This window comes from Rattus norvegicus, chromosome 4, assembly GCF_036323735.1.
Source record: "Rattus norvegicus strain BN/NHsdMcwi chromosome 4, GRCr8, whole genome shotgun sequence".
Classification (NCBI taxonomy): domain Eukaryota; kingdom Metazoa; phylum Chordata; class Mammalia; order Rodentia; family Muridae; genus Rattus; species Rattus norvegicus.
The window spans coordinates 22,598,992-22,620,613 of NC_086022.1; the positions used below are offsets into that span (position 1 = coordinate 22,598,992).

The 21,622-nt window shown below is 36.5% G+C and overlaps 1 protein-coding gene across 1 annotated transcript in view; it reads right to left on the minus strand.

The window, feature by feature from the left end:
* Positions 1–21,622, minus strand: part of Sema3a (semaphorin 3A) — a 470,490-nt gene that overhangs the window by 359,574 nt on the left and 89,294 nt on the right. The gene's annotated exons all lie outside the window — the stretch shown is intronic.

Below are 21,622 nucleotides of genomic sequence, written 5' to 3' on the forward strand. Positions count from 1 at the left end.
AAGACAAATGAACAGAACCTTAATTTTTGACCTTTGTAAAATCCCCAACTTCCTTTTTAAGCTTTTATTGTCATTATTATAAAAGTCCATTCCCTCCGTACCCAAAACTGTCTCTGAACTGTCTTCAGCAATGCAAAGCTCTTTGTTCTCTCATCACTGGCCACTCAGGGCATGCTTATCTCCCCCCTCTTCTTCCCAAATTGGATCCCAGAGATCATTTCCATCATTTCCGTGTTAAATTTGGCTCATGTCTTCTCACTCTCCATTTAGCTGACTTATCTCTTCAGGCAAAAACTGTTCACCCTTCAGCCACTAGCAACATTTCCGGCCTTCTATCTTCACTGTGCTTCAGGACTCAATCTTTCCTCTGCCTCTGCTGAACTTGCCATGGGCAATCCCATCAGGATCGGATTCCACAGCAAGCATGCTATTATGCTTGAACACAATTATTTACAAATGGTCTTCTTAAAACTTGATGGCATGCTCTTTTGGAAGAAGTTGAATAGGAATTCTGGATTCTGGTTGTCATGCTCGTGTGACACAGCAGCCACAGCTTTGGTCTCTGTGGTATGAGGGCGAGGGGGTGGATAGAGTGGTGACTAGTTTAATGAGTCACTCACGGAGAGGAGGTTTTAGCCCTGGAAACGGAATCCGCAGAGACACACGAGAGAAAGAGACTCTCAGAAAACAAGAGCAAAATAAGTTTACAGCAAGAAATGATCTGACCAGAAATTCATTGGTATCCTTCCTTCCCTCCGGAAATTAAAATGTCTCCCTTTGGTATTTATTCAAACAGGACTACAGGTTTATGTCTTAGTTGGGAAACGATACATTTTCAGACAAAAGTCAGTTGCTTTTGGTGGTGCTTTTTGCCACAGGACAGGGGTGGCTTTCGCCACTCTGACTATGCCTTTGGTAAAGAGATTTTGTTTTAGAAACAGAATGTCATGAAAGTAACAGTATGTTAACTCCAAGCATAGAATCAAAGACATATGTTGCTATTTGTTTTCTTGTGGTTTATTTTTGCCAGAAGATATATATCTCTGGCTAGGGTGTTGATAACAGAAAAATGATGAGAAATTCATGCAACAGGAAGGCCATGGCCAAGGGGGCTCCAACCAGTCCACTAGGCCAGTGACAATGGCCAACCTTCTGAAGCTGCAATCAGCTGACCCTAGGTGACCCCAGGTGTCTGATTGCAGTTTTGGTAGAAGACCATTGAATTTATCATGGCTTCTTTTCCTTGTGTTATACTATACTTTCGATACAATAGTTTATCAGATGAAATAAAAATTATCTGCAACCTAGTTTCAATTCTAACTTCCCCTTGTTTATGTCAATGTTCTTTCACCTAGAAAAAAGTTAATTTTTCATAATGAAAAAGATAATCCTGAATGACAGGTTTTTGTTAGAAACTAATCAGAATATGCTACAATTATATGATCAACACAGGCATTTTTTTATCTAAATTTCTATTTCTTGCTCTACAATAATGTATCAGTAGAACCAATTACCAGAATTTGCTTTGAAATTCTAATAAAGTCCCATGTTTGTTTCTAAGTCTTTCAATGTGAGCCTTAAGTTACAGTTGTCAAGAAGAGAAAAGAAACAGTATAATCACAGAGCAACAATTGCAGAGGTGTTATGCAGAAGCTATTTGCCCTTAGACAATGATTAAGATCTTGTATTTTCTTCTGAGTCTCAGGGTTTTATCACAAAGAAGATATTAGAAGTAGCAGTCAACTATTTATATATGTATTAATATTCCTTCAGGTATACATCAAATAGACGTGAATAGTACTATTTGAATGTTTAACTTATACTTACTAACGTCTAATGTGTATTCTTGTGTTATATTACATCTTTTAAATGTAATTATTGATATTTAACATGATATTATTTAGGGAGACAAGGAATCCAGCAAAAAAAAAAAGTCTAGTATAAAGCGCTATTATAAAGACATGATTAATAAGGCCTGAGTTTGAGATCAGGAGAGTTTAAATGTCTCACACAACCTTTCTAGGGAAGCAGCTGGGAAGAAAATCAGGATAAATGTACACTGAAGGGTACAATGTCAAGATACTGCTGCATTACTGGAGACAGAACAACAAATATAGATTCAGGAAAGACAGTTTATGTTAATATAAGCATCACTAGCCAACAATTCTGTTTAGGGAAATGAATTAAAATAGTAGCAATAAATTTGGGGGGAAAGATACTTTCACAAAACTTCATAAAAGTGGAAATAGAGAACATCTATGTCCCTTTAAATGAAATGTACTTACTTTATACAATATGGACACCACACATAGATGCCTATTTATTAGACACACATTTCATGCATATGTTTTTTTAGCAATGCACATGTGTATGTTTGTTTATAACTATGGCTTTATTCAGTGACAATTCATAAACATATCCTAATGATATTTTATGAAAGAAAAATTGTAAACTTTTCCTAAATATGGGACACAATATACAGATATACATGGATGCATGGTAGGATGTTTAAAAAGCCAATGGTCTATTTACTCAAATCTGCTTTTTAATTAGTTATTAGTATTTCATAAATTTTATGATCTTTATATTTTGTAGTATATATTTTAATAATGATAAAATAATACCTGAAAATTGAGTTAATCAGAAAAATACACAATGATATATTTAATGTTTCTCTACACACATTACATTTAGAACAGATAAGCTCAAAATTTAAAGAAGTGAACTTACAGTAATATTCTAATAATGAATTGATAACTGTGTATTGGTGATGCTTGGTATTGTTTTTTTCAGAGCTGGGGACCGAACCCAGGGCCTTGCGCTTGCTAGGCAAGTGCTCTACCACTGAGCTAAATCCCCAACCCCGATGCTTGGTTTTTTTAGTGAGGAATTTTATTGTTTTTAAAATAGATTATCAAGTATCTAGGGAACCATAATATTATTGCATTTCTTAGATATATGCAACTCGGATATATACTTGCTCATACATGTGTATGACAACACTCTATACCCTGGATCATGTACTAGACCACTAAGAAGGTATGTGGATACACTAAATAAGTAATGGATCATTTAAGCAGAAATTTCTGAGGACAAAGCATCATTGAGGATATCAAGTGTGCAAAGTACACAGATACATTGCTTATACAGATCCTTTCTTCTTATTCTTCTAAATACCTACGCAGTAACATCTACCTCCAAGTCCAGATTTGTTTAGTATCAGCCATTATGGGGCTCTGGGATATCACTCACAAAGCTCCTTGTCAACTAGCTCACTTAACGACGTCTCACTCTTGTTCTGTGGATAGGGAATATTCTGAGGAGCTACAGTCCTTGCCTGCATTTGAGCATGGCATGGGCAGAGCAGGAACTTTATAGTTTAATATGAGGTGTGTCCACATTTTTATGCACTGGCATCTTTTATTTGTCTGCCATACCTGAACTGTCATATGAAGACAGAAAGGAAAAGTTCAGCCATTAACTCAAATTTGAGGTACTAACCGAATCATACCTGTGACTCCCCATTTGGTGAGTTGCAACTGGAGTACCCTTATTTTCCTCATGGCCAACCTGACTACTGCTGATGAGAAGGTATTCATTTGATGCTATCCTATCTACCAGTGAGGTAGAGCACTTCCTTAGGCACCAGAATTCACATGAGTTCTTTGGTATGTCACTGTTCCAGAACCTCTTCTCTGTAGGAAAAAAAAATTCCAGGGGGGAAATTTCCAGGGATGATAATTTCTGTCCCACAGTGACAAGATTAATTACTTATCTGCAAAATACCTTCCTATGAGTTACAGAATTCTTATTTAATTTTGTACTCATTTATACGACTCATAAAAACAGAGAAAGAAAAACATACATAAAAAAAGAACATAGATGTAAGAGAGGTGAGCAATTGGAAGGGAAAACTTGGAGGAATTAGGCAGGAGGAGTTAATAGTGAGTATGATCAAAACATATTATTCTAACTTTGAAAGAATTAATAAAAACTTAATATGAAAAACAAATTATATTTTGATAAGATTATAGGAACACATATTTGTTTAATTTCTGTTGACCAATTAATTGAAAACTTGTAATTATCTTGCTTTTAATTGAATGCCAGAGTGGGTAGGTACGAATGGGTGGGTGTGTGCATGAGGGAAAAAAAAGTTTCATCAAACTGCAGGGACTTTTTAATTGTTAAAAGATGCATTTATAAGTCTTGGAGGTCATTTACAGTTCCATAGTTAGTATCTCCAAAACTAAACTAATAGATGTCAGCACATGCACGCGAGATAAACATGTGCATGAGAAAAATATCGTCAACAAGAAAATCATATTCAGACTGAATTGTCTCTATTCATTGAATTCTAGAGTGAAGTTCCAAAGAATTGAGTAAACTGGTCATTCAGTTCAACAAAGCACGCCATTAGATTCATCTACCAAACATGTGAAGACAATTGACTCTATTTATAAGAACAAAGTACAATTTCAGGAAGTTCTCTGGTTTGAAAAGATCCTCAAGTCAACAACTTATTCCATACAAGAATAAGGTGGAGAAAAATTAAATTCTCTTTCCATCGAAATTAATATGGAAAAATTTATCCAATTTTGTAGGCAATAAACTTCAAAGTATTGGTGGCTTTTGACTTCCTATTTTAATGCTTACAATTTTTTCCAGTTATGGATGATTTGTAAGAAGTAAGGCAAAAGCACTGTAGTATGACTCATACACAGTTACTAAAATCATAAATTGGATTTCTGTAGAAACTAGTTTGAGACATTTTGAGTCAAACAGAGTGATGGCTCAGTGCTGACATGCACTGGTTGCTTGTGCAGGGGACCCAGTTTTGATTTGCAACAACCATTTTGCACTTTAAAATTGTCCTCAACTTTAGTTCCATAGGATCTGAAGCTCTCTTCTGATTTGCATGGTTATTATGCAACTTAGTTTTACATGCATGCATACCTACATACATATATACATACATACATGTAGGCCAAAACATTAATACAGATAAAATTAAGATAAATAAATCTTTAAACACACACACACACACATAAATATATATAATGAAGCATGCTATATTAATTGGAACTCAGTTCAGAATAGTAGACATTGTCAACATTTTCTTTTAATATTTTATTACTTGTGTGTGTGTGTGTGTGTGTGTGTGTGTGTGTGTGTTTATGTGAGTTCAGTGCACACCGCAGCCAGAGGCATTGAATTACCCAGGAGCTGGATGATGGGTTGTTGTGAGATGTGTAAATGGTAGGATTAGAATTTGGGTCCTCAGTAAGAATAGGAAGGCTCTTAAATACTGTCTCTCTAGTTTCCAGAAATTTTATTTCAGTGAAGTTCATAGCAACATGAAGAGTTTGATTTCAGGCTTCTTATTTTGTGCAATAAAAATATTTATTTCAACGTATGTTCCCAAGGAAGTAGGACTGATATTCTGAAATATATAACCTTGACTATTTACATTTCAATGAATATCAAAGTGACACAGTGAAGGATAATGAGGAGGTGCTTTTACACCTTAACCATTTGTTGAATGAGGCTTTGGGAGATGGCTCGGTGTGCAAGTCATTTTTGCATGCCATAGATTCAGTTTTTAACTTGACATACATAGGGAGAACCTCAGTTGAGGGATTGCCACCGCTGGATTGTCCTGTGTGTCTGTTTATGAAGCATTTTCTTGATTAATGTTTGATATGGACCCAGTTTATGAAGGATAGTGTCTTCCCTGGGTAGGTGGTCCCTGGTTATATGTAAAACCAAGCTGAGCAAGCCAAAGAGAAAAAGCCAGTAATAAGCCATACTACAAGGTCTCTGTTACAGAGTATTTCAGACTACTGTCTTGACTACATCAATGATGGACTGTGTTATGGAACCATAAGATAAAATAAAGCCTTTGCTCCCTTAATTGCTTTTGGTCAATCTTATATCACAGCCAGCAGAGAAACAAACTAGGACGCTATGTATATGTAAGAATCTGAGTTCATATTACCTGAACCCTCATAAAGTTACATGTGGTTTTGTAATACCAGTGTTTCTATAGTGAAATGGGAGATGGAGACATGAGAGTCCCTGTAAGCTTATGGATTAAATAACCTGGTGAGTGAAATAGCAAATAAGAGATTCTGTCTCACTCAAGGTTGAAGGCAAAGATCAAACCTGAGGCTGTTCTCTGTCTTCCATGTGCTTTTATTCCATATGTATGTCCCAAAACATGCTCATGAACACTCAAAGTTAAATATATATGTATTTATTTAATTGATTACTGTCTATATCCAAGTAATACAAGAGTCATTAAAACATTGATTGTGAAGATGCACAGAAAGACACAGAGATCACCATGAATCACCTCTGTGACTTGATCACAAAATCTTTTGTGAAAATAATTGAACAAATATCCAAGCGTGGCCCTTCATGGTTCTATTTTAATATATGAGCCAAATATTTTGAGAGAAGTACATTCAGAGATGCCCAAGTTATCTCAATCTCTTAATGCTCAGACAATTCGGAGACAGACTGAAGGAAAAAGGACATTTTGAAAGTGATCCTCCATGGATTCATTGACTTTGTATGATATGAGATTATCTTCTACAGTTGTGAAAATTATCAAGAAGTTAGTGACCTCAATTTAATATATGACAATTCTAAAGAGGTAGAAATCTGATTCTTTGAGTCGAAACCAAGACAATAACAGGTGGACTTCCTTGCTGGAGGCTCACTGAAGGCCTTTTCTTGTTTCTTCAGTCTTCTCTAATCCCTGCCCAGAGACTTTCTATTTTAGGAGAGGGGGATATAACTACTCATTGGCAACTCCCAGTAAAGTATTCTGCTTCTAAGACCTTATGGCATTAGGTTGGATTTGTCTGGAGAATCCAGTATTATCAAGTCCATTTCCCTAAACTGTTAAGTTTTTCATTAACTACATACAAGAAGTATGTGGGGAGGGGGGTATTGTGATAAATGTTGCTTCAAAACAACTTTACAACATTATTTCAAAGATATAACAGAAACATATTAGTCAAAGTGAGAACTCACTTACCAATGCAAATAATGTCCTTAAATAAAATGAGAAGTGATATAATTATAATTTATGCAAATCAGCTGCATATTGTAATAAAATAGCACAGATTGTCATTCAACCTTGCATGGTATAGATAGGGTTGTAACATAAAATAAAAAAAATAGGTTCTCTTACACCATTTTGCAGTATGCAAAGCATTTGCAGAAAGAATATTTTCACCATGAAAAAAGTTAAAAGATTTTACATCTAGACTTGCTACAGTTTATAACAGCTTAGAATGTTTTTTTATGAATTTACCCTTTTATTAACTGAGAATGATAAATCCTTTAAGAAAAATAATTATGTTTTCAGATACCAAATATTATACTGTATCATGAACTATTTAACAGATGTCTCCTTTTTTGCCTGGGCTTCACAGGTTTGGCTAAAGCACACTTTTCTTCCCTTCATGTCAGTCAATTTAGAGTGCTAGGAAACCTCATAAATCATTCTTGGAGGGTACAACTAGGACACAACTGTCTCAATTACAAATAGGGTCATATGAAAGTTAATGAGTCCTTTAAATAACTCATTGGTTCCTTGTTCCATTTATTTTTGTGAAGATGTTAGAGCAGGGATCACTTTTCTATGACACTGGGAAATTTAAAAATAATCACCTGCAGTTTTCACATCGTTATGACTTTGTCAAATGTGTTAAATTTTATTTTAGGTCTCCAAATTACAGAGACTCAAGGATAAAAACAATTCTACCAATGTAACACTTCATATTAATAATATATTAAAATAAAATTGAACAAGTATTCATCTATTAAAATACTAGTCAAACATGTTTTTCCTATCCACAAACAATGGTATACTATTTAAACATATTTTATATGAGTAACTTTACAGAAATATATGAGTCAAGAAAGATAAATTGATGCAAAATAACAATAAACTCTCAGAGTCTTGACAGAGATTTATTTCTCATGCTCACAAGTGAATTGTGGAGACAAAGGACACACCAACATCACACTTTTCTTCTTTGCAGTAAGTCATTAACCCAGGCTTCATCCACCTGCTGACTTTTTTTCTCTTCCTCCTTGTTCTCTTTCTTTAGCTAGGGCTTATCACCCATGCTGGCAGGGAACTTGCTATATACCTGAGGATAACCTTAAACTCTGAATGTTCTGCCTCCCTAACTCCAAGCTCTAGAATTATAGGTTCACAATACCAAGTAGAATTTTATTGGTGCTAGAGATGGACCCCAAGCCTCCTTCATTCTAGGCATGCACTATAAGAGCTCACTATGTTCATTTAGCACAAGCATTTACTGTTGCCTACTTAAATATTTTGAAAAATCAAGTAAGACCCAAGTTTTCTTGCTCTGTAAGTTATATGTATCACCTTGTTTTATTGATGAAGGAAAACCTCTGGCCGCTCCTTAAGACTGAAGCACGCAAGTAAGGGGCTCAATTGATTTAGCTTTTATTATTTTGAGGGGGAGGGTCGGGTCACCAAATAACATATACTACTAGTCTCTAATCCAATAAAAATAATGAGTCAGTTGATGCTTATGGGTCTCCCAGAACTCTAGCCAGCATGTGAACATGTCCATAAAAGGTTTAGATGTTACTTCTTTATTCTAAACCATATACATCATGAAGACAAGTTGAAGAAAACCCTATCTCTAAAACATAAGAGTACATTTACAAAAACCCTCAATAAAATGAACAGAATCTTAATAGGGATTTCAAAGATAAGAAACATAAAATGCAAATAGTCTCTAGACTCATGAGAACTCACAAGCAGGTGATCTCAGAGTGCCGAGATGGAAGCGTTTGTGTTCCTTATTGTGGGTTCTATCTGATCATCTCTATAGAATGTTCTGTCTGCTCTCAGTACCATTTGTAGGGATGCTATTCCTATTTTTATTTTGTATTTCTTGGAGAGTGAAGGATGAGTGTAAGGAAACATCTTAGTTAGGGTGAGGAAGGGGTTGATTAGGTCTACACTTCCAGATAATAGTTCATCATTGAAAGAACATAGGACAGAAACTCAAACAGAGCAGGAAAGTGGAGGACTGAGGTGACACAAAGACCATAGAAGGTTGCTGCTTACTGACTTGCTTCATATGGCTTGCTCAGACTGTTTCTTACAGAATCCAGGACTACAAGCTTTGTGGTGGCCCTATCTATAATAGGCTAGGCCTTTCCACATCAGTATCTAATTAAGTACATGTCCTATGGGCTTACCTATAGCCTGTTTTTATGGACACATTTTCTGAACTGAGGCTCCCTCCTCTCCTATGACTACAGCTTGTGTCAAGTTGACATAAAACTAATGATCATAGGGGATATTCTCTTCCTGAAATCTGAGGAGTTTTCATAGCTGCTCTTGTATTTTAAGAATGTAGAGCATGGTCATGTCTACTATAATACTTCTTCTGACAAACTCAAACTCAGTTTTGTTGCTCATATAACTTTTAAAACCATGTTAGCGTTAATTGCAGACTTCTCCATGTGTCTAGACCGTACACAGATATCCAACACATTTTGCCCTTTGTATAACAAATCTCCTACTCTATTAGCTCATTCTTTCAGTAAATTAGGCTGTTTGAATATCTCAGAAAAGCTGTATTTATAATGTAACTTTTTTCTCTGAAACTTCATACCCCATAATTGAGAGTCACCTCCTTATTATTTTGTTCTTTTATTTGAGGCCATTTGCTTAATTGGAAATATAATTAGACATTTATATACAAGAGGCTCTCATTTTAGTCTTAGCATTTATCAACCAAAATTACTGTTTTTGTTTTCCTACCTTGAAAGACTCAGTGTTGAAATATTTCTTCCCATTTGATTTCTGCTTGCAAATTAGCCCATTTTCTTCTGAGCCAATTTCTCTTATATTTTGCCAAAGAATTTGTAGCAGACTACACACATCATTGGCCTTATACCTTCAAATCGGAATCACAGTTACATAATCTATTCGTCAAGTTTCTCTAAGAACTTGTATAAAGTAAATCCCATGTGTGCAAAGGCCTCAAACCCAGACTTTTTCTGCTTACATACTGTCAATAGCTAATGTATTAGTTTTATAAAAATAAATATTATTTTGTAGCATTTTCTATAATAATCAAGATAAGCTACAGTAGACAGAGAAACAGAAAATACCCACAGTTTAATGTCCAATGCAAGAAAGACCTATTATTGAGTTCCTTTATATGTCCAAGCAGCTTTTGACACTGCTTTCCTTCTAGTAACTAATATATGATCCTCCAGGTCCACAGAGCAAGCTCCAGAAGTCACTACAGAAGGGAAGAGGGAGACTAAATAAGAGAGCTTTGGATTTTCTCTTTAATCCCAGAGAGGCAAAATATGACACTTCTCATGTCCCCTAATACAGTTGTTTAAAATAATATTAGTGATAAGGAGTAATAGAGAGGACACTGTTACTATTTAGTCAGTTGGACACACTGCCTCAACAGCTCCCTCCTCAGTATGATTCTCTAAAATCTTAGTAGAAACACACTAGAGTCTAACAGTATCATTTAAAGTACAAAATGTAATTAATTCTATCACATGTAAAAAAAAACTGAGTCATATATTCCAATAGCTATGAGGATAACCATTCCTGGTTTTCGAGGTACACATTCTGTGTTTCAGAAAGTTCTGACAAAATAATGGGAAGGAAACAGAATATCTATGAGGTATTAGATCATATTACCTTCGCTTTAAATGACATTTATTTAATGAGTATGAATATGTTCCTGCATGAAGTTAGCGCACTATGTATGAGTATATGCCTGCCGAGACAGAAGAAAATGCTGGATCCCTGAATTTGGACTTACAGGCAGTTGTGAGCCACCTGATGCAGTTGCTGGAAAGTGAACTCAGATTCTTTGCAAGTGCCATAAGTGTTTTTAAACAATAATTCATTTATCCAACCTCGCCTTTAATCTTAAAATGCATTGTATTAGCATTTCTTTCTCCTTTTATAACAATAAAATGGGATGAATTCAATTTTTTTTAAAAAAAGATGATCATATAAATAGTCAAAAGGATGGAGCTAAAAGAACAATCATGAGGTAACCTAGACTCCAAAAGACAAACATTGTATATATTACCTTATATTTTCATGTTAGCCATACACCTCCAATAGCCGTGCTAGAGTCAAAATAATCACAGAAGTTAGGAATAAAGTAAGGGTATGAAAGTGATGGACAATCTCCCAAAGCAGGAGAATATGGTTGAGAGATAGGGAAATATTGGAACAGGAAGATTAAATGGGAAGGGGGAGGAAGATTGGATAAGCAAAGAAATACAAGAAAAACAATAGAAAACAAAAGCCATTTGAGTGGACATACGGAAATTTGCAACTGTAAGAATTCTTAAAATCCTCATATATATGAAATAAATCAAAATATGACCACCAAATGATGGGAGAGACGTCGCCCCAACTAGACACTTATTACCACCTGAAGAAAGTTCAATTGCCAAGAATGGATTACATGTAATTAATTTGTTAGCCGAAGATGCCTTCATGCAATAGCCTCAAACAACTCAGGCTAATGCCAGGCTTCTTTGTGCTCTCCATAAACTGATGGTAAGGCCTCATTACTTATGTATCTCATTATCTCAGTGAGCACATATAAGTGCCTACCTAGAGGCTATACTAGTGTTCATGGTACTAGAAGATACGCCACACACTATCAAAGGAAAAAGGTAATGACCTAGCTACAAAACATGAAATTCACCATGGTGACCTGCCCACATGATACACTTATACAATAGTGCACAAACATTGTTGAAGTATCTAACCTCTGCTTGATTGTTTTTAAGGCCCACTACATAAAATGGAGCCTATGCCCTGGACAGAATGGCAATCCTATTTAAGGGAATATTCTATACACTAAGCGCAAAGTAGATATAAATTAAGTTTAATATGTGTATTATGCTGAATCATTATCTAAAAAGCAGAGTGTTGTGAAGTAACAATAATGGCACACTAAATAAAATCAATAGTAAAATCATAACTACAGCAAGCTAAGTTTTTTGATCCCCATGCATTTGAGTTGATACTCTGTAGAAGTTTCTTAGAGGGCAAGTAGGACCTTAGCTCACATAAGAAATCTGATCTGAAAGCTCTTTGAAAACAGTGATTTAGCTCTTACTCTGTCCTGGATGTAGCTGTTTTCAGGCAAGTTGGGGACTAAGCAACCCCAGCCACTGTGTTCTTTTACTTCTCTTTAATAGGGAGTGGAAACATTTGTATGCTTTGGAAAATGAAGTAATCACAGAACGACTCCTTTGGAATCAGAACTCTTTTTAAAACACTTTCTTTTTAGCTAAGAAGGTTCATAAATATTCCAATTAACTCATTATTAAATGACTATAATTTTTAGATATCAAATATATTACTTATATATTTTCTGTATTTTAAAAATAGCCAAATTATTAATATAACTAGCTTCAGTGTAATGCATTATGCAATATTCTATAGTAGTAGAAAAAAGAAAAGGGTTAACATTTTACCATATTAGCTGCTTTCCCTAGTTTTGGAGCCATACTAGGTTGTGCATACACAAATACATAGTTGGGATACAAATAAAGAACTTTTGGGTTAGTAAAAGTTGATTTGAGGATTAGATAACAGGTCCACTATGTTTCTTCTGAAGGTGTATGAATTTAGGAAACCACCAGCTATTGCTCAAGCCTTGTTAATATGATGTGGAAAATCTCAGTTAATTCAATTTTTTTCTCCACAGTTAACATCATCTGGAGCAATCTGGAAAGATCAAAGAAAAAAAACCATTTCTTGACTTCATCAATATTTTAAAGGTTTAGTGCCTGTATATATATTTAGTGCCAGATCCCCAGATAGAGCAGGCTCTGAATGGCCATTCCTTCAGTCTCTGCTCCAAACTTTGTCTTCATATCCCCTTCTAAGAATGTTTATGTTCCTACTTGTAATAAGGACTGAAACATCTGCACTTTGGTCTTCCTTCTTCTTGAGCTTCATGTAGTCTGTGAATTGTATCTTGGGTAATTTGAGCTTTTGGGCTAATATCTACTTATCAGTGAGTGCATTCTGTGTGTATGGTTGTTGTTGTTGTTTTGTTGTTTTGGGTTTTTTTAATGATTGGGTTACCTCTATCAGGATGATATTTTCTAGTTCCATCCATTTGCCTATGAATTTATGAAGCCATTGTTTTTGATAGCTGAGTAGTATTTTCTGTATCTTTTGTTGAATGGCATCTGGGTCTTTCCAGCTGCTGACTATTATGAATAAGGCTGATATTAACTTAATGGAGCATATGTCCCTGTTATATGTTGGAAAATCATTTGGGTATATGACCAGGAGTAGTATAGCCTGGTCTTCAGGTAGTACTGTATCCAATTTTCTGAGGAATCTCCAGACTGATATCCATAGTAGTTTTACCAGCTTGCAATCCCACCAACAATGGAGGAGTGTTCCTCTTTCTCCACATGCTGATAGGAGCCTGATAAAACTGTCTCCTGAATGGCTCAGCCAGAGCATGACAAATACAAAGGTGAATTCTAGCAGCAAACCATTGAACTGAGAACAGGGTCTTCATTGGATGAGTTAAAGAAAGGATTGAAGGAGCTGAACAACAATACCAACCAAGCAAAGCTCCAAGGGACTAAACTACCATCCAAAAAGTACACATGGACAGACCCATGGCTCCAGGTGCATATATTGCAGAGGATAGCCTTGTTGGGCACCAATGGGAAGAGAAGCCCTTGGTTCTGCCAAGGCTGGACCCTCTAGTGTAGGAGAATGTCAGGATGGGAAAACAGGAAAGGGGGGTTGGGGATGGGGAACACCCTTTTAGAAGAAGGGGAAGGGCTGATGAGATAGGAGGCATATGGATGGGAAACTGGGACAGGGAATAACATTTGGAATGTAAATAAAAATATCCAATAAAAATAACAAAAAAAGTTTCTTGAGACTGGAGAGATGACTCAGAATCTCAGAGTGTTTACTGTTCTTGAAGACTGTCAGAGTTCAGTTCTCACCACTCATGTCTTGTGGCTTATAACCCTACTGTAACTCTAACTACAAAAAAATGCTCCAGACTCTTCTGCATTCCACATGTACCTGCATTAACCTGCACATTCCCACACAGGCATACATGCAGACATATTCGATTGTAAGAGCCAGTAGAACAATACCTTTGCTGTGAGATAGGGTCTGTTACATATGATAAGGAAAGTGCTCCCAAGAAATTTTAGTAATATGGCTGTCTAAGATCTTCACAATGCCAACAACAGCTGTCTTGTCAGTGTGGGTGCACCTGGCCATACAACAACCTGCATTGGTATGAACAGTGGTTGCTGAGAGTAGGAGAATCAATCTAGTCTTGGCACAAACCTTCTGATAGGTTAGCACATATCAAGTGGTTAATGCTAACATACGTGCATATGAGCAACATGAAAATGACTCAGTGGAATATACATTTATACAAATATAAATAACAGATATATTTAGCAATAATAATTAAACAAACAAAGCATAAATTTGAGAAATACTAAAGGGAGACACGAGAAGAGTTGGTGGAAAGAGAGGGAGGGGTGATAATTACATAAATACAATATGCATCTTTAAAAATCAAAGGGAGGGAACTTAGATGAAATGCCCTACAGTGCAGAGAGGGAACGTGTAGAGTCTACCTCCAGGAGAAAGACAGGACATCAAGTGATGGATTGGGCTGCCATCCCACAATCAAAACTTTGACCCAGAATTGTTCCTGTCTGAATGAACTGCAGGAAGGAAAATGGAGAAGAGCCTGAGGAAAAGGAGGTCCAGCTCAGGGGGAGACCCTGATATCTGACATTATTACTGATACTATGGTGTGCTTACAAACAGGGGCCTATCATGACTGCCCAACAAACTAGCTGAAAGAGTCAGATGCAGATATATGCACCCAACCATTGGACAGAAGAAGCTGGTGACCACAGTGGTTGAATTGGGGAAAAGCTGGAAGAAGCTGAGGAGGAGGACAACCCTATAAGAAGACCAGCAGTCTCAACTAACATGGTCCCTGTGATCTCTCAGACAATGAGACACCAAACAGAGACCATACACCACCTGACATTAGGCCCCTAAAACATATACAGCAGAGGACCACCAGGTCTGGACTCAGTCAAAGAACATACACTGAACCCTCAAGAAACTTGAGGCCCCAGGGTGTGGGGAAGTCTGGTGGGGATGGAGGTGGGTCATAACATCCTCTTAGAGACATGGGAGGTGTGTGGGAGGGGGGGTTGGGGGAGAAGATGTGGGGTGTGGGATGTGGAACTGTCGGAGGGTGAACTGGGAAGGAGATAAAGTCTGAACTGCAAAAAATGATTAAAGAATGGGGAAAAATGAAATTTTTAAAATTGAAAGTATAACCTGGATAACATAATATGAAAATTTAAGATTATTGATTATTAAAAAAATTCTAAATAAACATTTGTAATAAGACAAATATAATGGTAAGTAGAAAATATGAACTTTATATAATCATGGAAATCTTTGCTGTTTTTTTGTTGTCAAAGAGAGTTCTTACTGGCATATATTGAAATATATTCATTAGAAAATTATCTAAAAATAAATACATTATATAAGGGGGAAATCTTTTTTAAAAAATGCCCCCTTTCCACTACTATACATTTTTCTCTTTACTTAAAAAATTTCAAATCTAAACACATAATTCAAAATGAACCATGAACTGTATGTAACACAAGTGTAGGGTAAACAGAGAGCATAAACACTTTGCACAGCTGACATCTGTTTAACAAGAATGAGTCTCATGTTCCTGCCATGTCACAATGCAAGTCTGATAAGAAGCCTTAGAAGACAACCTTCAAGGGACACTAGGGTTAATGTTAATGTCTTATTTCCATAAAGAGAGACAATGAGAAAAGAAGCAGTTACTCTAACATGTTAGTCAAATATTGGACTCAGTTTGAAAACTTAGAAAATTCTATAACCACACATACACTTCCCATTCTCAATCATTTTTGATTTTATGAGACAGCTTCTTATATATAGTCTGGATTGGCCTTCAACCTGATTGTTCGGTTTTAACCGCCTGAGTGCCTAAAATGTAGGTATGTACAACCACAACTTACCTACTATGTGTAGTCTTAAATATTTTCTTATGAAAACAACAGAATTTCATGATATATAATGTATAAAATATATAATGTACTATAATTACAGTGAGACAAACACAAGGACAAATTACAAAAAGGAGATATCATGTGGAGAGTGACAGAATAAATAAGCCATTCCTATTTCTTGGATTATATGTCTGTAAATATTGTCAGCATGAATTTTATATGAATGACACTAAACTCTCTGTCTACAAATTTTAAATAAAGTGAAGAAAACACCATGAAAATTTCCTTAGGAGGGAAACAGATATAGTTGAAATTGTTTTTGACTCTCTGGGTACACTGCAGTTGCTAAACTCTTGTGAAAATGTGTGCTACTTCTCTCCAAGTGTCAAGAAGATATAGTCTGATTTCTGTCTTTGCTGTTGACAGGAAGGAAGCTTATTTTGTGTGTCTGAAGTATGTAATGATGCACCCTGAGAGAGCATTTGGAACTCTCGTCTATGTAGCTTTTATGACTTCGTTTTCCCCTTTTGATTTTCAAGTATGTAATTGTATAACTCAATGGTGCACACCTGCCTGCTGAGTAGTCTTAACATGGCTGGCAAAAAAAGAAAAAAAAAAAACTATTCACAAACTTCCAAAGTCTTGGCAACATTAATATGTCAAGTTCAATAAAACTGTACAGAGACTCTAAGCATACACGCTGACTGTTGATTGGAGAAGCTTTTCTAGGTAAAACATAGGTTATACATTCTTCCCCAAATATAATTCATTGTTTAGGTAAGCAATTACACTCAGAACCTTTAAAAGCCATCATGATTGCAGAAAAAGACATTGAGTGTATGGGGTTGAAGAAAGTATTCCCCCTGTTTATGCTGCCATATACCAACAACAATTTTCTTTAAATGAATCTTAACGAATTTATACGTCATCGGACTGATGAGATCTTTCTTAAACAGAATAAATAGTAGGATAAGCATCTAGGTATATATGTTTTAATCCAAACCAAATGTGTGTGTGAATGAGAGAGAGAGAGAGAGTCAGAGACAGAAGAGATAGAGACAGATAAATTATACCATCCAAGAAAAATTTAAAAATCCCTTTTATTTAAGGGCATTACATTTTTCTCTAAATGGACACTGACTATGTAAGTAGATTTAAAGGAACTCTAGGCTTTTTAATAACCTTTTGCTAATCTTTTAAATGTAGTTATGTTAAACTCAGTTTAATATGTTTTTAACATAAACAAAGCCATGAATAGAGTATGAATAAGGAAAATTAAGCATGTAACCATTTAGGTGGAAGATTTTGTATTTAGACTGTACTCATAAGGCAATGCAATGCCTTCTTGTCCTCAGTTTTCTTTTTTTTTTTTTTTTTTTTTTTTTTTTTTTCTTTTTTTTTTATTAACTTGAGTATTTCTTATATACATTTCGAGTGTTATTCCCTTTCCCGGTTTCCAGGCAAACATCCCCCTCCCCCCTCCCCTTCCTTATGGGTGTTCCCCTCCCAACCCTCCCCCCATTGCCGCCCTCCCCCCATAGACTAGTTCACTGGGGGTTCAGTCTTAGCAGGACCCAGGGCTTCCCCTTCCACTGGTGCTCTTACTAGGATATTCATTGCTACCTATGGGGTCAGAGTCCAGGGTCAGTCCATGTATAGTCTTTAGGTAGTGGCTTAGTCCCTGGAAGCTCTGGTTGCTTGGCATTGTTGTACATATGGGGTCTCGAGCCCCTTCAAGCTCTTCCAGTTCTTTCTCTGATTCCTTCAATAGGGGACCTATTCTCAGTTCAGTGGTTTGCTGCTGGCATTCGCCTCTATATTTGCTGTATTCTGGCTGTGTCTCTCAGGAGCGATCTACATCCGGCTCCTGTCGGTCTGCACTTCTTTGCTTCATCCATCTTGTCTAATCGGGTGGCTGTATATGTATGGGCCACATGTGGGGCAGGCTCTGAATGGGTGTTCCTTCAGTCTCTGTTTTAATCTTTGCCTCTCCCTTCCCTGCCAAGGGTATTCTTTTTCCTCATTTAAAGAAGGAGTGAAGCATTCACATTTTGATCATCCGTCTTGAGTTTCATTTGTTCTAGGGATCTAGGGTAATTCAAGCATTTGGGCTAATAGCCACTTATCAATGAGTGCATACCATGTATGTCTTTCTGTGATTGGGTTAGCTCACTCAGGATGATATTTTCCAGTTCCAACCATTTGCCTACGAATTTCATAAACTCGTTGTTTTTGATAGCTGAGTAATATTCCATTGTGTAGATGTACCACATTTTCTGTATCCATTCCTCTGTTGAAGGGCATCTGGGTTCTTTCCATTTTCTGGCTATTATAAATAAGGCTGCGATGAACATAGTGGAGCACGTGTCTCTTTTATATGTTGAGGCATCTTTTGGGTATATGCCCAAGAGAGGTATAGCTGGATCCTCAGGCAGTTCAATGTCCAATTTTCTGAGGAACCTCCAGACTGATTTCCAGAATGGTTTTACCAGTCTGCAATCCCACCAACAATGGAGGAGTGTTCCTCTTTCTCCACATCCTCGCCAGCATCTGCTGTCACCTGAGTTTTTGATCTTAGCCAATCGCACTGGTGTGAGGTGAAATCTCAGGGTTGTTTTGATTTGCATTTCCCTTATGACTAAAGATGTTGAACATTTCTTTAGGTGTTTCTCAGCCATTCGGCATTCCTCAGCTGTGAATTCTTTGTTTAGCTCTGAACCCCATTTTTTAATAGGGTTATTTGTTTCCCTGCGGTCTAACTTCTTGAGTTCTTTGTATATTTTGGAAATAAGGCCTCTATCTGTTGTAGGATTGGTAAAGATCTTTTCCCAATCTGTTGGTTGCCGTTTTGTCCTAACCACAGTGTCCTTTGCCTTACAGAAGCTTTGCAGTTTTATGAGATCCCATTTGTCGATTCTTGATCTTAGAGCATAAGCCATTGGTGTTTTGTTCAGGAAATTTTTTCCAGTGCCCATGTGTTCCAGATGCTTCCCTAGTTTTTCTTCTATTAGTTTGAGTGTGTCTGGTTTGATGTGGAGGTCCTTGATCCACTTGGACTTAAGCTTTGTACAGGGTGATAAGGATGGATCGATCTGCATTCTTCTACATGTTGCCCTCCAGTTGAACCAGCACCATTTGCTGAAAATGCTATCTTTTTTCCATTGGATGGTTTTGGCTCCTTTGTCAAAAATCAAGTGACCATAGGTGTGTGGGTTCATTTCTGGGTCTTCAATTCTATTCCATTGGTCTATCTGTCTGTCTCTGTACCAATACCATGCAGTTTTTATCACTATTGCTCTGTAATACTGCTTGAGTTCAGGGATAGTGATTCCCCCTGAAGTCCTTTTATTGTTGAGGATAGCTTTAGCTATCCTGGGTTTTTTGTTATTCCAGATGAATTTGCAAATTGTTCTGTCTAACTCTTTGAAGAATTGGATTGGTATTTTGATGGGGATTGCATTGAATCTGTAGATTGCTTTTGGTAAAATGGCCATTTTTACCATATTAATCCTGCCAATCCATGAGCATGGGAGATCTTTCCATCTTCTGAGGTCTTCTTCAATTTCTTTCCTCAGTGTCTTGAAGTTCTTATTGTACAGATCTTTTACTTGCTTGGTTAAAGTCACACCGAGGTACTTTATATTATTTGGGTCTATTATGAAGGGTGTCGTTTCCCTAATTTCTTTCTCGGCTTGTTTCTCTTTTGTATAGAGGAAGGCAACTGATTTATTTGAGTTAATTTTATACCCAGCCACTTTGCTGAAGTTGTTTATCAGCTTTAGTAGTTCTCTGGTGGAACTTTTGGGATCACTTAAATATACTATCATGTCATCTGCAAATAGTGATATTTTGACCTCTTCTTTTCCGATCTGTATCCCTTTGATCTCCTTTTGTTGTCTGATTGCTCTGGCTAGAACTTCAAGAACTATATTGAATAAGTAGGGAGAGAGTGGGCAGCCTTGTCTAGTCCCTGATTTTAGTGGGATTGCTTCAAGTTTCTCTCCATTTAGTTTAATGTTAGCAACTGGTTTGCTGTATATGGCTTTTACTATGTTTAGGTATGGGCCTTGAATTCCTATTCTTTCCAGGACTTTTATCATGAAGGGGTGTTGAATTTTGTCAAATGCTTTCTCAGCATCTAATGAAATGATCATGTGGTTCTGTTCTTTCAGTTTGTTTATATAATGGATCACGTTGATGGTTTTCCGTATATTAAACCATCCCTGCATGCCTGAGATGAAGCCTACTTGATCATGGTGGATGATTGTTTTGATGTGCTCTTGAATTCGGTTTGCCAGAATTTTATTGAGTATTTTTGCGTCGATATTCATAAGGGAAATTGGTCTGAAGTTCTCTTTCTTTGTTGTGTCTTTGTGTGGTTTAGGTATAAGAGTAATTGTGGCTTCATAGAAGGAATTCGGTAGGGCTCCATCTGTTTCAATTTTGTGGAATAGTTTGGATAATATTGGTATGAGGTCTTCTATGAAGGTTTGATAGAATTCTGCACTAAACCCGTCTGGACCTGGGCTCTTTTTGGTTGGGAGACCTTTAATGACTGCTTCTATTTCCTTAGGAGTTATGGGGTTGTTTAACTGGTTTATCTGTTCCTGATTTAACTTCGATACCTGGTATCTGTCTAGGAAATTGTCCATTTCCTGAAGATTTTCAAATTTTGTTGAATATAGGTTTTTATAGTAAGATCTGATGATTTTTTGAATTTCCTCCGAATCTGTAGTTATGTCTCCCTTTTCATTTCTGATTTTGTTAATTTGGACACACTCTCTGTGTCCTCTCGTTAGTCTGGCTAAGGGTTTATCTATCTTGTTGATTTTCTCAAAGAACCAACTTTTGGTTCTGTTGATTCTTTCTATGGTCCTTTTTGTTTCTACTTGGTTGATTTCAGCTCTGAGTTTGATTATTTCCTGCCTTCTACTCCTCCTGGGTGTATTTGCTTCTTTTTGTTCTAGAGCTTTTAGGTGTGCTGTCAAGCTGCTGACATATGCTCTTTCCTGTTTCTTTCTGCAGGCACTCAGCGCTATGAGTTTTCCTCTTAGCACAGCTTTCATTGTGTCCCATAAGTTTGAGTATGTTGTATCTTCATTTTCATTAAATTCTAAAAAGTTTTTAATTTCTTTCTTTATTTCTTCCTTGACCAGGTTATCATTGAGTAGAGCATTGTTCAATTTCCACGTATATGTGGGCATTCTTCCCTTATTGTTATTGAAGACCAGTTTTAGGCCGTGGTGGTCCGATAGCACGCATGGGATTATTTCTATCTTTCTGTACCTGTTGAGGCCCGTTTTTTGACCAATTATATGGTCAATTTTGGAGAAAGTACCATGAGGAGCTGAGAAGAAGGTATATCCTTTTGCTTTAGGATAGAATGTTCTATAAATATCCGTTAAGTCCATTTGGCTCATGACTTCTCTTAGTCTGTCTACATCACTGTTTAATTTCTGTTTCCATGATCTGTCCATTGATG